Source organism: Mauremys mutica, chromosome 15, assembly GCF_020497125.1.
Source record: "Mauremys mutica isolate MM-2020 ecotype Southern chromosome 15, ASM2049712v1, whole genome shotgun sequence".
Lineage (NCBI taxonomy): Eukaryota > Metazoa > Chordata > Testudines > Geoemydidae > Mauremys > Mauremys mutica.
The window spans coordinates 16,993,306-17,006,109 of record NC_059086.1 but is presented as its reverse complement, the minus strand read 5'-3'; positions in this window follow the sequence as shown (position 1 = coordinate 17,006,109).

The following is a 12,804-nucleotide window of genomic DNA, read 5'->3' as shown; positions in this document are numbered from 1 at the left end:
GGGAAGAACACAATGGAGTTGAGAAAGAGCATCCAGAAGTGACCTCTGAACAACTGGGAAGCTGGAATCTGTATGACTAAGCAAGTGGGGGAACTGGGGCAAAAGGCCAAAGAAATATGTGGGAGTCTTGTGAACAGACGTTAACCCCTTTGCGGGAAGCCAGACAGCCAAGGGACTCAAGGGAAACATGTCAGGAGCACAAGTTTTGCAAAGCAACTTTCCATAGTAATGATGCAGAAGTGGATTGTCCTGGGATGGTGGCTGGGCACATTTCACCCCTGGGATGGAGTCAGCTCAGCAGAGCAGCCGGACAGGGGATGTTTGGGGGAGCTCAAATGCTCAGGTGAGGGTCAGTGGAACACACTGTGACACTACCTGTTCTAAGCAGAGCGTAGAAGGCGACTGGGTAAAAAAGTTTTGCATTTTTTAAGATATTATTGTTTTAAAACCATTTATGAAGAATTTTTTTGATATTTTCCCCCTTTTTTTTCCATTCTTGGTGCCAAAATGATAAAAATGGAGGGAGGGGAAAACCAAAAGCTGAAACTTAAAAAAAGTTCTCTGCATTGTTTTTAAATGTAATTTTTTTTTCTTTTAAGTTTTCAGATTTGTTTCTACAAAACTCGAAAAACAGTTTTAATTTTGCTTTGAAAAAATGAAAATTTTGGAAATAATGACAATGTTTGACAAAAACTCTCACTTCGGAAAAAATCTGTCATTGTTAGATCACAACATTGTGGTGGCTCCAGCCCAGGGTGACTCCCGGGGCTATGGGTCAGGCTGATCTGCTGGCACCCTTGGATGGCAGCCGGGCCCTGCTTGTAGCTCAGACAATGCTGCCCAGAAAGGGTCTGATCCAAAGCCCCCTGGTGTCAATGGAAAGACTCCACTGACCTCATTGGCCTGGGGATCAGGCCCCTGGGTAAGAGGGTCGGTTCTCTTGTGACAGAGAAATGGCTCCGGAACTTTCACTGGGAGAGACCCCAACCCAGACTGGCCACAGGAACAGGGAATGTCTCCACCATGGGAGGGAGAAGAGGAGGTTAATAACAGAATCATGAACAGTGCATAATGGGATGTGAAGAAGGGGAACTCACCCTGCTCCCGAGCCAGAGCTGCAAGTGCAGCTGAGATGTGAAGCAAGAGCATCCGCAGAGTGAGTTTCTCCTGCTGCACTGACCCTGAAAGGAGCAGAGAGACAGCTCCATGCAGGGAAGAAATGACCAGGGCTCCTCTCTATGCTAGTGCTTTAACAGAGACTTGAAAGAGTCAGCTGCACAGAGCCAGCAATAGAGAGAGAGATTGACAGATAGATTGATACATAGCTACATGGCTATGTGTGGGGATAGAGAGAGGGAGATAGTCAGAGGATGTATATGGGGGTAGATCGATACAATATTGTTTTTAAATATCATGCTTGGTTTATCTCATCATTCAGCACAGAGACCAAGTCTTTTAAAAATGATTAGTGATTTGGGGGTCCCATTTAAGCCACTTTAAAGGGCCTGGTTTCCAATACATGGGAACTCGATATAGTCTGTTGCCCCTTAAGCTGTCTCATGCTGAGCTCCAAAAATCACTGGCCAGTTTTGCCAGAAGTGTTTGTGCCAGTTATGTAGGTGCCAAAACTGTGTGTGAGACCAGCTGTAGGAGAGTGAGGGGCTGCGTCCCCATGGCCCAGTCTATCCTTGGCCCTCAGGTGAAACTGCAATCAAGAGCAATCAGTGCCAGTTGTGGTGGTGGTTTGGTGATAAAGCTACTCTAGCGGCCAGTCCAGTTCTCAGCTTCCCCAACCTTCTCTGTGGGGTGAACATTGATCATTTCCTGCTGCTGCAACAGAGGCAGCTGTGTGAAAGCTGTGAGCACCCTAACAAGTTCTCAGAGCAGATGGACTCGACACAGCAAGTACAGGGTCTAGTTCTGCGTTTTACACTTTAGAAAGGATGCCGAGAAACTGGAGAGAGTCCAGAGAAGAGCAACAAAAATGATGAAAGGTTTAGAAGCCCTGACCTAGAAGGAAAAATGGAAAAAACTGTGTGTTTAGTCTTGAGAAAAGAGGCCTGAGATAAGAGTCTCCAGATATATTCAGGGCTGTGGCAAAGAAAATGGTGATCATTAGTTCTCAGTCCCACTGAAGCTAGTACAAGTGGTAATGGCCTTAATCTGCAGCAAGGGAGGTTTAGGTTAGACAGTAGGAAAAGCTACTAACTATAGGGCTAGTGAAGCTCTGGAATAGGCTTCCAAGGGAAGTTGTGGAATCCCTGTCACAGGAGGTTTTTGAAAACAGATTGGACAAACTCCTATCAGGGATGGTCCAGCTTTACTTGGTCCTGCCTCAGTGCAGGGGGCTGGACTTGATGACATCTTGAGGTCCCTTCCAGCCTGACATTTCTATGATGTCCATGACCCCCACCTGCCAGGGCTGAGCCATCTGAGCTGAGATGGTGAAAATCAGGGAGATTCACTGGGTAAAATTTTGAACAAGGATGTTTTGTTGGAAATTTTTCATTTCAGATTTTGATGAATTTCAGCATTTTCAGGGGCTTATTATTTAAGTGTTGTTCTCACTCTGCCATTCACACATCCTGCCATTTCATGTGATGCTGAGGTACTGGGCAGGGCTGAGGTGGGATCAGGACACACACACACACACACACACACACACACACACACACACACACACACACACACACACACACACACACACACACGTCTTACCAGAGATGCTGAGCAGGGCTGAGCTGGGACCTGGTCACCCGTTTGTCGCTGTCCTTGATCTCGTACCCACAAGTATAATTCCTGGAGCTGCCCCCAGATACCACGTGGTTATAATTGTAGGTGGCCTTGTCCTCTGAACCCCACTGGGATGAAACCTCCTCCCCCGTCCTTGCAGAAGACGACACGGGTGGCCAGGTGCTGGGAGAACATGAAGCACTTGAGCCACATGGAGTCCCCTGGCCGGGCGAACGTCTGGCTCAGGAGGGTGGGGGCAGGGAGAGTGCCTGGGAAGGGGAATGGGGCACAGCTGTCAGTGGGGTGTTTGTGATGCCCAGCACTGTTGGTGGGGCAGGAAGTAAATGCCCCAGGGGTGGGACGGCGTGGATGTGACTCTCTGACCCACGTGTCACAGTGGTCTCGGGTCAGAGCAGAGCTGAGACAGAGCAGGACAGCGAAGGGCCAGCCGGATCCCTGCTCAGATCCCACACAGCCCATTTGCCTTCCTGTACCATTGCCACTGGCACTGCACTGGGCAGGGAGCATCCCATGGGGTGGTGGTTGGACAACTGGAGAGGGAGGGGTAAATGCCATGGGCAGGTTGAGGACGGATAGACAGACAGACGGACTCACCAGGAGCTGAGCAGATCTCCTGGCTGCTGGGACTCAGCACTGGGAACAGAAAGGAGACCTGTGGTTAGTGCTGGGGATAAAATCCCCCCTTTTCTGAGGTCCCTCTGCAGGGACAAAAACTGCTTTTAATAGACAGGAAAAAATTCCTGATTCATGTTTTGGTGAAGAAGAAAAGAAGGCGGGAGGTTAGATTTGGGGCATGGCAGGTTCCTCGCGCACCCAGACCTTGGCTGAGCTGGGACCTCCTTTCCCTTCAGCTCTCTAGAGGGCAAGATCCTCAGTTGGTGTAAACCAGTGGAGCGATACTGATTTACACCATCTGGGGATGTGCCCCCATTGACTCCAGTGGAGCGACACACTTTCACATGAACTGGGAATCTGGCTCAGTAACTCTCACACTCAGTGTTTACACTGGTTCCCCTTTCTCTTGCACTAAATAGGATTTGCCGACAGTCTAGACCAGGGGCTGCTCTCTGTTCTGTTTCCTCCCAACCTCTTACAGATTAGCACAGGGTTCCCGTATACTCACCGGGCAGCAAGAGGCACAGAGACAGGATCATTGGGACGGTGATGGGAACCGATCAGAAGGGAGACAGCACAGCAGCTTCTGCTCCTGAATGGGGTCGGGAGGGGACAATCCACAGTCGCTCCCTGCGCCAATCTGTCCCCACTCCCCTGTTTGACTTCAGCAGAAGGGAAGCTCCAGTCTCTCTCTCTCTGCTTCGATCTGCCCCATCTGCTCCTGCACATTGAATACTCAAACACCTTTCCCTGCTCCCAGGCCCCCTGGAGTCTGCAGGGCTCAGGCAGTAGAGATACGGCAACCTCTCTCTCACCTGCTCTGTCCCCTCCTTGGGTCTGATATTCGTCACTGCTTCCCGTTTCTTGCCCCGCACCATCTTCCTTCCCCACCCCGGCCACAGTGTCTCTATCTAGGGCTGAAGGATTGAGAACCAAAGGAACCTGATTTGCTTGTTTCAGTCTAAACATATCACTGAGGAAACACCCCCCGGCCCATCTCACAGCCTGGGGACCGAGACAGCCCCCTGGCTAAAGGCACAGCTGGGGCAGGGTGAAAGGTCATTGGGTGACTGGGGAAACCTGGGTTGTTGGATAAGCCTGAACCTTTTGCCTCCCCCGTCTCCAGTCCCTGGTGAGAAGGACCCAGCTCCCCCAGGGGGAAATTCACCCTCTGGGGTTAAGGGGACATAAATGGCATCCGGGCCTTGTCCTGGTGCACAGGGGTGAATTTCCGCCCCAGAAGACACCTACCACAGGTCTGCACTGGCTTCCCCACAATCTTAGTCTCCACTTGCCCCGTCCTCCACACCCAGCTCCAGCCACTTCTGCCTGTCCTGCCCTGATTGCCCCTGCTCCCATTTTGGATTGCTGAGGAGTCTGCTGTCCCTGCTGGGAGATGGGTACCAAGTCCCTTCCCCCTATCCTCATCCCTTCTGCATCCCTGCTCATCCTGCTGTCCCTGTTGAGAGATGTGTCCCAGGGCACGGCCGGATGGGGAAGAACACAAGGCAGTTGAGAAAGAGCATCCAGAAGTGACCTCTGAGCAGGTGGGAGCTAGAATCAGTGTGAATAAGCAAGTGAGGGAACCAGGCCAAAAGGCCAAAGAAACATGTGGGAGTCTTGTGAACAGACATTAACACCTCTGTGGGAAGCCAAAGAGCAGAATGTCCCAAGGGAAATGTGTCAGGAGTACAGGGCAGAGCCGTTTTGCAGAGTAATTGATGCAGAAGTGGATTGTCCTGGGATGGTGTCTGGGCACATTTCACCCCTGGAATGGCGTCAGCTCTGCAGAGTAGCTGGACAGGGGATGTTTGCGGGGAGCTCAGATGCCCAGGTGAAGTCAGAGGAGCCCAGTGTAAGGCTGCCTGTTATAAGACATGCCCAGAAGATGACAGAGTGAAAAAGGGTAAATATTTGTTGCAATTGTTTAAAAAAATATATTGTTTAAAAAACTTATGAGAAAAATATTGTTTCCCCATTTTTTCCCCTCTCTTGGTGGCAAAATGATAAAAAGTGGGGGAGAGGAAACCAAAACTTGAAAGCTTTTTAAAAATTCTCTTAAAAAAGTGGGGTTTTAAATGTAAATTTTATTTTTTTTTAAATTTTCCAGGTTTGTTTTTATAAAACCTCCAAAAGAGATTTTTTTTTGTAAAAATGGAAACTCTGGAAATAATGAAAATGTTTGACAAAAACTCTCACATTGAAAACTACGTCATTTTTAGATCACAACATTTTGGCAGCTCCAGCCCAGAGGGATCCTCGGGGCTGTGGGTCAGGCTGAGCTGCTGGCACCCTTGGATGGCAGCCGAGCCCTGGTTGTGGCTCAGACAATGCTGCCCAGAAAGGGGCTGATCCAAAACCCATTAGTGACAATGGAAAGAATCCACTGACCTCACTGGCCTTGGGATCAGGTCACCGTGTAAGAGGGTCGGTTCTCTCGTGACAGAGAAATGGCTCCGGAGCTTTCACTGGGAGAGGCCCCAACCCAGACCCGCCGCAGGAACAGGAACAAGGAAAGTCTCTGCCATAGGAGGGTGAAGGGGAGGTTGATGACAGGATCATGAACAGCGCATAGTGGGATGTGAAGAAGAGGAATTCACCCCAGAGCTGCAAATGCAGCTGAGATGTAGCAATACTTCCCCTCTTGCAAGCACGGAGTCTGAGTGTAGCAAAATCCTTTTAATAAAGGAGGGAAACAATGCAGCATTATATTGGGGAAACACCACAAACAGGATTCATAACACAAACCATGAGCAAAAGACCCACGTCCAAATAAGTTTTGGCAGTGTCCTTTTCCCCTCAGGATCTTAAGTCCAATCACCCCAAAGTCCAACAACTCAAAAGTCTTTGTCCCTGGTCAAAAGTTCATCTGCAGAGTTTTACCCCCCCTTAGTCAGGGTGGAAATGGGGGGAGCACACACAGGGGGTTAAGGGGCACCTTACATGGTCTGAGGCCAACTGCCCCACCTCTCCATGGAGTTCTGCTGCAGTCTTTACCAACAGCCACTCCACTCCTCCAACCATCCTGTGAGCCGCTCCAGTCATCCCCACAAACAGCTCCACACCACTCATTGTTTCATGTGGCATGCCAACCATCCTGCAAACTGCTCTACTCTGCCAGCCACTTAGCAATATAGCTTCAGGGTCTGCCTCTAGTTAACATAGCACTCAGTGATCTCAGCTCAGTAATTTTAGCCCTTTCAGTGATTTCAGCTTGTAGTAGGCGAGTTCTACTGCTAATACACTATCGGCCCAAAGTATATTCAGCTCAGCAGCCTCTAGCTAGATTCCTAATGGAAACAAAATTAACTCTGCTATTCAACAGTGGAGAAAGATGGGGGTGCAACTGGTGTGTCAGGCCCTCAAAAGGGACCCATACTATCAGGTGTCAACACTTATCCTCAACCTCTCTCAATTTACTGGGTTTTGGAACCCATGTCCCTTGTCTAGCAAGTGCTACTTAGTTGATGGTGAGACCCTCTGTCATAAAACAGTTCCATAGTCCTTCATTCACATAGTCAGGGTAACAACACTTTATTCCTCCTGCCCCAATAACAGAAAAAATGGAGATCTCACAGCTGTCAAAGTGACCATTTTGGGCTGCCATGGGCTCATGCTAGGTGGGGTACGTGTGCCTATGCAAACAAGATCAGCCCCTGAAGTTCTTTTCCACACTCACCATAATTCACCACCAGATGTCAGGGAAGAGCTCATCCTGACTCTGCTTACATCTTATCCACCAATGAGGACTCATTTCTGACACCCCAATTTTGAGTCACAGATTTCTCCTCCCTGCTTCTCCTGTGTCCCAGGTGTACCCCTGACCCGGCCCATGGGTTCTGTCCAGTGGCCACTCGGGTTGGACTAATCCCATCTTTCTGTCTCACTTTTGCAACTTTCCTCCCAACGTTCATTCTTCCAGGTTCTCGTGACACTGCCCAAAATTCTCACTCACCTTCCTCAGCTGAACCCACCACGCAGGGCCTCCCAGAGGAGAGAACAAGTGGGGCAATTTGCCCCAGGCCCCACAGGGCCCCCCACGAGAATATAGTATTCTATAGTATTGCAACTTTTTTTTATGGAAGGGGCCCCCAAAATTGCTTTGCCCCAGGCCCCCTGAATCCTCTGGGTGGCCCTGCCACCACGAGGGGAAATATGGAGGCTCCGTTATCACAGATGCCCCCTGGGGTGGGGAGATTTGGGAGGGCAGGGGAGAAGGAAGCTCTGGGGGTTTGTGCAATAGAAATAGAGGCGGGGGAGGTCTAGGGAAAAAGGGGGAGAGAAAAGGGACTCGGGAACCCCGCAGCAGAGAGAAGAGGGGGAGAGAGACCTGGGGAGCAGTAAGTGCTGTTATTCCAGGGCCAGATGCACCGTCCCCACACACAGGGGGCTGGGTGTTACCCGCACAAAATTGTCTGTTACTCACACTCTAGGGCATCCACCCTTACCCTGTTCCTAGGGCTCAGGGTGTAATTTTCTGCAGGTTTGCAGGACCTTTCACCAGTGAAAGAGCCTTACACGGTAATAGCCTTATGCTCTATTTATTGACAATCACGAAAAACAGACTGCACACACTAAGCATAACAATGCTCGCCACTCCCAATAAGACAGATGAACTTTTCTTGATCAGGTCCATCTGGGGGTCTCCAGTTTCTGCACGGTGTCATTGGCAGAATGCTGACATCTGGCAGCTCTGTTCTTGGTGCTGTGTCCTGGAGCTCGTTCCCAAAAATTTTCTTTTGGACCCCAGTTTATATAGTGAAACTTGAGTCCTGCTTAGCTGTACCTTAATCAATCATTATACTAAAATTTTACTAACCAATTCTAACAAAATTCTCTAACCAATCATACACCATCACCTTACTTAATTTACAACTAGCAAAATTAATTATGTAACAGACAGAAATAATTGAAGAACAGACAGAACTCATACAGCAAACAATGGGGAAGTGGGGACCATAATGACAGAACAATAAAGAAATGAGACATCCACAACCACAGCTATTGATAAGTTTCAGAGTGGTAGCTGTGTTAGGTCTGGTCTACACTACGGGGGGGGGGGTGTCGAACTAAGGTACGCGACTAAGTCGAACTACCTTAGTTCGACTGACTTACCCGTCCAGACGCAGCAGGGTCGAACTCCGCAGCTCCAAGGTCGACTCCGCCACCGCCGTTCGCGGTGGTGGAGTTCCGGAGTCGACCAGAGCGCATGGGGAGTTCGAACTATCGCGTCTTGATTAGACGCGATAGTTCGAACTCTGAGAAGTCGAACTCACTGCGTCGACCCGCGTGGTAAGTATGGACCTACCCTGAGTCAAAAACAACTAGGAGTCTTTGTGGCACCTTAGAGACTACAGAGAGCTTGAGTACATTGAACTCATTAGCAGAAATGGCCCAGCTGGGCCAGAGAGTAAGACCCCGACGCCTTCCAGGGACTGCTCTGTGGGGAGCCCAACATGCCCAGCACAGGGGCTGGTGCGGCGGGGCCAGGAATCAGGGGTTTGATATTGGGGTGCAATATCAAGTTGGGAGTGGTGGTGGTGGGGTTCTCTGAGGCAGGGGTGTTTGGGGGGCAGAGGGTTTTGTGTCATCTCAGTCCCCCGAGGGGAAGCAGCTCATCCCCTGGGGAGATTCTATTCTTTGCATGGCTGGTCCAGGCTCCTGGGGGCACAGAGAGATGGTGGGTTAGGGGGGCCCATATCTCCCTGGGACCAGGCCCTAGGGGAGCAAGGGGCACAGAAGGGGTGGGCGTCACCTCATCTAGAGCGCCCCCTTCAGGTGGCTGTGATATGCCTCAGCCAGGATCAGCCCCAGGATGAGCAGGACCATGGTGCCCAGTCCCAGGCGGGCGATGTTGGCGTGGGTGAAATCCGGGTGCCCCGGGGGGGCTGCTGTGGGGGGAAGGGGAGAGTCACTTAGTGGCTCAGACGGGGAGATCAGCAGCTGGAGGGACATGCCGGCTGCTTCCCAGAAGCTGCCTGAGGTCAGCGCTGGCTGGAGCCCTCACCCCTAACCCCCCTGCCACACCCAAATTTCCTCCCAGAGCCTGCACTCCACACCCCCTCCCACGCCCCAACCCCTGACCCAGCCCGCAGCCCCCTCCTACATCCTCAGCCCCACCCCAGATCTTGCACCCCCAGCCAGAGCTCTCACCCCCTCCTTCAGCCCAGCCCCCTGCCCCAGGCCAGATCCCTCTCCTGCACCCAAACCCCTCAGCCCCGGCCCCACCCCAGAGCCCGTACCCCCAGTGAGAGCCCTCACCCCCTCCTGCACCCAACCCTCCTGCCCCAGCCCAGTGAAAATGAGTGCAAGAGTGAGGGTGGGGGAGAGCGAGCGAAGGAGGTGGGGGTGGAGTGACCTGAGGGTGCGGCCTCAGGGAAGGGGTGGGGTAGGGTGGGGCCTCAGGGAAGGGGTGGGACAGGGGCCCAGGCAAGAGTGTTCGGTTTTGTTCAATTAGAACGTTGGCAAGCCTCAGGCTGATGCACTCCTGGGCTGTGTAACAAAGGGAGCAGGAGCAGGGAGGGGATTTCCCCTGGCGTGTGGCCTTGGTGAGGCTGATACTGGATCCTGTGTCAAGTTCTGGGGGCCCCAGTTGAAAAGGCTGTTGGAAAAGTTCAGTGGGTGCAGGGCAGAGACAGAAGAACGCTGCAAGGGCTGGAGAAGAGGCCTCACAGGAGAAGCCGGGGGAGCTCTGTGTGTGGAGCTGGTCAGACAGCTGGGCTGGTCACAGTGTCTAATCCCCTTCGGTGCTGACAGGCTCTTCAGTGCAGCAGAGACAGGCAGAACCAGACCCGAGGGCTGGACGCTGAGTCTGGGCAAACTCCAGTGAGAAAGGAGGCAGCAGTTTCTCACCACGCTGGGGATTAACCCCTGGCACCATCTCCCCAGGGAAGTGGGGGAGTCACAGCCAGGCCAGAGGCCTTTCTGGGGGATGCTTTAGTCAAATACAAGTGACTGGGCTCAGTGCAGGGGAGCTGGGGGAAGTTCTCTGCTCTGGGCTATCAGGGGGTCAGACTGGATGGGCGAATGGTGCTTCCCACCCTTAAACTCTGTGAAGCTGTGACTGTAAACCCCAGTCACTTCTAACCCTGGCCCATCCCCAGCACCGAGCACTGGCCATGTGCTGGTTTGGGACAGTCCGACTCTCTTGAACATCACAACAGCGCAACCCTCTCTACCACTGAAGGGGATTCGCCAACTCTCTGGGCTAGGGGCTGCTCTCGATCAGCAGGGCACAATCCACCGTTGCACCCAGATCCACCTGCCCCTTCTGCCCTGTCCAATTTCAGGATAAGGGAAGTTCTGGTGTCTCTCTCTGCTCCGATCTGCCTCTGTCTGTCTCCCAGGGTTGGATTCTCCAGCCAGCCCCTCTCCCTGCTCCCAGACCCACTGGCAGCAGAGATGTCACAGCTTCTGTCTGACCTGCTCTGTCCTTTCCTCAAGTCTGATATTTGTCACCACTTCCCGTTTGCTGCCCTGCACCACCCCCCTTCTCTGCCCTGGCCACAGCATCTCTATTTAGGGGTGGAGGACTGAGAACTGAAGGGGCCTGGTTTGCTTGCTTGAGTCTAAACATATCACTGAGGAAATGCCTCCCATCCCATCCTACTGCCTGGGGATGGAGACAGCCCCCTGGCTAAAGGCACAGCTGGGCTGGGATTAAAGGTCACTGGATGATTAGGGGCCTGGGATGTTGAAGAAGCCTGAACCTTTTGTCTCCACCCTGGTCTCCAGTCCCTGGTGAGAAGGACCCAGCTCCCCCACGGGGCAAATTCACCCTCTGGGCTTCAGAGGGACATAAATGGGGCCTGGGCCTCATTTGGGACCCTCTGCATAGGGGTGAATTCCCCGCTCCTGCAAAGAAGACCTAGCATGAGACTGCTTAGTCTCCTCCACCCTGTCCTCCACACCCAGCTCCAGCTACTTCTGCCCTGACTGCCCCCACTCCCATTCTGGGCTCCCGAGGGGTCTGCTGTCCCTACTGAGAGACGGGCACCGGGGCAATGCCAGATGGGGAAGAACACAAGGTAGTTGAGAAAAGCATCCAGAAGTGACCTCTGAGCAGGTGGGAGCTGGAATCAGTGTGACTAAGCAAGTGGGGGAACCAGGGCAAAAGGCCAAATAAATATGTGGGAGTCTTGAGAATATACGTTAACACCTCTGTGGGAAGCCAGGCAGCCAAGGGTCTCAAGGGAAACATGTCAGGAGAACACGGCAAAGCAGTTTTGCAGAGCAACTTTTCATAGCAATGATGCAGAAGAGGATTGTCCTGGGATGGCGTCTGGGCACATTTCACCCCTGGGATGGAGTCAGCTCTGCAGAGCAGCTGGACAGGGGATGTTTGGGGGAGCTCAGATGCTCAGGTGAGGGTCAGTGGAACACACTGTGACACTATCTGTTCTAAGCAGAGCGTAGAAGGTGACAGGGTGAAAAAGGGTAAATATGTTTTGCATTTTTTTAAAAAAATTTCATAAATGGTCTTGAAACAATATTTTGACATTTTCCCCTTTTTTTTTTTGCCAAAATAGTAAAAATGGAGGGAGAGGGAATCGAAAAGCTGAAACTTTTATAAAAATTCTCTGCACACATTTTTTTAATGTAATTTTTTTCCTTTAAGTTTAGTTTTTACAAAACTCCAAAACACATTTTTGTCTTTGAAAAAATTGAAACTTTAGAAAAAATGAAAATATTTGACAAAACCTCTCATTTTCAAAAATCTGTCCTTTTTAGATCACAGCATTGTGGTGGCTCCACCCAGAGTGATCCCCGGGACTGTGGGTCAGGCTGAGCTGCTGGCACCCTTGGATGGCAGCCGGGCCCTGCTTGTAGCTCAGACAATGCTGCCCAGAAAGGGCCCAATGCAAAGCCCCTTGGTGTCAATGGAAAGACTCCACTGACTTCACTGGGTCAGTTCTGTTGTGATAGAGAAATGGCTCCGGAGCTTTCACTTGGAGACACCCCAACCCAGACTGGCCACAGGAACAGGGAAAGTCTCCACCATGGGAGGGTGAAGGGGGTGAAGGGGAGGTTGATGACAGGATCATGAACAGCACATAATGGGATGTGATGAAGGGAAATTCACCCCATCCCTCAGCCAGAGCTACATGTGCAGCTGAGACATGAAGCAAGAGCATGTGCAGAGTAAGTTCCTCCTGCTGCACAGACCCTGCAGCTCCCTCACTTGCACAGACACTGAAAGGAGCAGAGAGACGTCTCCACACAGGGAAGAAATGACCAGGGCTCTACGCTAGTGCTTTGAGACTTGAAAGGAATGAAATGCACAGAGCCTGCGATAGAGAGAGAGAGATTGATAGATAGATTGATATATAGATAAATGTCTATGTGTGGGGATAGAGAGAGGGAGATAGTCAGAGGATGTATATGGGGGCAGATAGATATAATATTGCTTTAAATACTGTGCTTGGCTGGTCATAT